We start from the raw sequence: 4,500 nt of genomic DNA on the forward strand, positions 1-4,500 counted from the left end.
TAGATACAAAGATGTTTAAGCTTCAGTTGTTTGTTTTTCCTCTTCTAGCTACTTTAGCTTGCTTATCTTTTTGTACAGGAGCAAATGTCACCTACGACTCAAATGCTATAATTATCAATGGTGAACGACGCATTATCTTCTCAGGTTCAATCCATTATCCACGTAGCACTGAAAAGATGTGGCCTGATCTTATTCAGAAAGCTAAAGATGGTGGACTAGATGCAATCGAGACATATATTTTTTGGGATCGTCACGAGCCGCAACGACGAAAATATGATTTCTCTGGAAACCTAGATTTCATCAAATTCTTTCAGTTTGTCCAAGATGCGGGACTTTATGTTATAATGAGAATTGGTCCTTACGTTTGTGCTGAGTGGAACTATGGAGGCTTTCCACTATGGTTGCACAATATGCCAGGAATCCAACTACGAACTGACAATCAAGTGTACAAGAATGAAATGCAAACCTTCACGACAAAAATAGTGAATATGTGTAAACAGGCCAACCTTTTTGCCTCACAAGGAGGGCCAATAATCTTAGCTCAAATCGAGAATGAGTATGGAAATGTGATGACGCCTTACGGAAATGCAGGAAAAGCATATATCAATTGGTGTGCTCAAATGGCTGAATCTCTTAATGTTGGTGTTCCATGGATCATGTGCCAACAAAATGATGCCCCACAACCTATCATTAATACGTGTAATGGACACTATTGTGACAACTTTACTCCTAACAATCCTAATAGCCCAAAAATGTTTACTGAAAATTGGGTGGGATGGTTCAAGAAATGGGGCGATAAAGACCCTCACAGAACTGCAGAAGACGTAGCATTTTCTGTGGCTAGGTTTTTTCAATCTGGTGGCATACTTAACAATTACTACATGTACCATGGAGGCACCAACTTTGGAAGAACATCGGGCGGTCCATTCATCACTACGTCTTACGATTACGACGCCCCACTTGACGAATATGGGAACTTAAATCAACCCAAATGGGGGCATCTTAAACAACTCCATGCATCAATAAAATTGGGAGAGAAGATTCTCACAAATGGCACTCACTCAAACCAACACTATGGTAGCTCTCTCACTTTAACGAAGTTCTCCAACCCATCAACAGGGGAGAGGTTTTGCTTCTTAAGCAATACAGATGGTAGCAGGGATGCAACCATAGATCTGCAGACAGATGGAAAATATTTTGTGCCAGCTTGGTCCGTGACCATTCTTGATGGTTGCAACAAGGAGGTTTACAATACTGCAAAGGTGAATTCTCAAACATCTATCTTTGTGAAGGAGCAACATGCAAAAGACAATGCAAAACTCTTGTGGATGTGGGCTGCAGAGCCCATGAAAGACACATTACATGGAAGGGGTAAATTTAAGGCGAACCATCTTTTGGAACAAAAAGGAACTACTGTTGATGCCAGTGACTACCTGTGGTATATGACAAACGTTGAAACCAATGCAACATTTCCTCTTCGAAATGTGACTCTTCGAGTAAATACAAAAGGTCATGTGCTTCATGCTTTTACAAATAGAAGGTATATCGGGTCACAATGGAGGAGCGATGGGCAGAGTTTTGTGTTTGAGAAACCTATTCTACTAAAATCGAGAAAAAACATAATAACTCTTTTAAGTGCCACAGTTGGATTGAATAATTACGGTGCATTTTATGACACAGTGCCAACGGGAATTGAGGGAGGTCCTATTTTTTTAATTGGAGAAGGAAATGTCACAATTGATTTAACGTCAAACCTATGGTTTTATAAGGTTGGACTAAATGGAGAAATGAAGAAACTATACGACCCGATGTTCTCACAAAGAACAAAATGGAGAGCATTAAATAACAAGTCTATTGGAAGACGAATGACATGGTACAAAACTAGCTTTAAGACTCCTCCAGGAACTGACCCAGTAACATTGGACATGCAAGGAATGGGAAAAGGCCAAGCTTGGGTAAATGGGGTAAGCATAGGCCGATTTTGGCCTTCTTTTATTGCCAGCAATGATAGTTGCAGTGCAAATTGTGACTACAGAGGTGCATACAATCCTAGCAAATGTGCTGGAAACTGTGGGAACCCTTCTCAAAGATGGTATCACGTTCCGAGATCGTTTCTTTCAAACGACACGAACACGCTTGTTTTATTTGAAGAATTTGGAGGAAATCCTCAACAAGTGTCAATTCAAACCATCACTATAGGAACTATCTGTGCAAAGGCTAATGAAGGAAGCACCTTAGAGTTGTCATGTCAAGGAGGACGCATAATCTCTGAAATTCAATTTGCTAGCTATGGAAATCCAGAGGGAAAATGTGGTTCCTTTAAGAAAGGCTCGTGGGATGTGAAAAGAAGCACGCTTTTGGTGGAAAAGACTTGCATTGGTGTGAAAAATTGTACTATTGATGTATCTGCAAGGTTTTTTGGAGTAGACAATGCTACTAACTTGTTTGCAAGACTAGCGATCCAAGCACTTTGCTCAAATAGTTGAGTCGTGATATTATATATATATATATATGAGAATTTCGAGCTAAAATTAAAATTTTTATTTTGTTAACCAAGTATATATATATATATATATAAGATCTTTGGTAACACTTTGACTATTAGATATAGTGACATTTGTGGGTTCGCCTTTTTGTTTTTTTCTTTAATTAATTTATTTAAGATTGATGTTGCATAATTTTTGTGGATTGTGCAAAAGATATTTATGATAACATAATTATTTGTCTCTTGCCGATAACTTTCCTTTAGGTGAGTTATTTAGTCTAAAAATCTTAAATTATTGAGTAGAAAGCATGCGCTCAATGTCATATACATTAGTATTACATGTGATTTTATGTAAAACCAAGACAAGCATGTTTCCGTAGCCTTGAGTAGTAAAAGGAAGAAAAAATAGGTGGAACAAGAGTTAATTTTTTAGTTTTCCTCACGTTTTTGTGTAATATATAAAAAGAAATGTCAAAGTTGCACTCAAGATGCAACCGCAACCCATCAGATGATAGTATGCAGAGCACCTAAGAAGAGTTAACATTGGTGCACTTGGGAAGGCAATTTTACTTTGTCTAGTGTCTTATTTGATGTGTAGTTGTCTCTTTAGATAGATTACATTGCGTTCTTATGGATGGAATACCTCATTCCATAATATCAAACGAACATTACATTGTAAGGCAAACTTATCTTCAAGAAAATTTTGATGGAAAAATAGTGTGTTCTTCAAATTTAGAAAAGATATATATTTATGGAATTATTCATTGTCATAACTCTTCTATAAATTGATTGTTAGTTTGAATAAGATGCAAATATTTAACCATGGATGTGAAAGAATAACTCGTGGATGTGAAAGAGTGAAACTCATGTAAGAATCACAACCTATGTATGTGAAAGGACGGAAGGCATGGATGAGTCACATTTAATTTATTCTTACAAGCTCCGACATAAATGATGAGTTTGATCTTTGGATAGTGAATAAAAAGTCTTTCCTTAAAAAAATAAATAAGTGTTGAATTTTTTCTAATGAGTCACATATAATTTATTCTAATTTTTAGCTTTACATAGTGAACATAAACCAAGTTTACTTAATTAATTAATAGACTTGATATCTTGAACTATCATTCGTTCTAGTAAACTAAATCAATAGAAGTCACATTTTTTTCATCTCAACAAAGTGTATGATCATTTCTCATTATTGTGTTCATTTTGCCCTTTGAACACCACTTGGTTTCATGGGTGCTTTAGAGAATCTATCTTTTAAAACTTTCATCAAAGTAGCTCCATTCCTAAGGGTATCATATAATTAAAAGTATAACACTGACCCTGGAAACTACTTTTACACTTTTTTTCATCCTTATAATTTGTTTTACTCTTATTGTGGCTATAAGTATATAAGAAGATGAAAAATATAGGGATAGTTCTCCTCATTGGGTAAGCTGAAAAGTGAGCATACAAAGAGACCATGTCACATCCCCTCCCAGATTACCCTCTTAATCCGACAGAGAATGTAACTGCAGTAGTTACCAACCCTTTTGTGGCATCCACTACTTGATGAACTTCCTTAACCCACTTAAGAAACCCTGGATCCCATATAAAATTCACCAGACTAAACAAACTTTTTTTTTTAAAAAAAAAAAAACCTCTCAACACCGGGGCCCAACACCAAAATAAAACATCATAATAATATTTACGTAGTTCAGTGGGTCCCAAGACTTCTCACTAGTCTCTAATAGGTTACCTAGAGCACCTAGTAGTACACCGATGTCTAGATAGACAAGTTAACAAGTTACCTAGGGTGCCTAGTTACCAGTCACTTACTGGGTATTGTTATACTTATTATTTTTTCCTTTATATTTTTCAGGCAATGGGAGGAATGGACTGCCAAGGAATGAAAACTAGCACATTGAAGATGTTGTAAGTATGCAATCTACATACATAGTAATTAAATTTTAGGATTAAAATGAGTAAGGAGAAATAGATGACACTAGTAATTTTTATAATGGTTCAGAAAT

At 36.1% G+C, this 4,500-nt stretch overlaps 1 pseudogene; it reads left to right on the plus strand.

The window, feature by feature from the left end:
* On the plus strand, positions 1-2,486 carry LOC150031014 (beta-galactosidase 7 pseudogene; annotated as a pseudogene).
* The last annotated feature ends 2,014 nt before the right edge of the window (positions 2,487-4,500 follow it).

The sequence above is a fragment of the Benincasa hispida genome, unplaced genomic scaffold (assembly GCF_027475165.1).
Source record: "Benincasa hispida cultivar pf3 unplaced genomic scaffold, pf3_genome.v1.1 HicScf1522, whole genome shotgun sequence".
Taxonomy (NCBI): domain Eukaryota; kingdom Viridiplantae; phylum Streptophyta; class Magnoliopsida; order Cucurbitales; family Cucurbitaceae; genus Benincasa; species Benincasa hispida.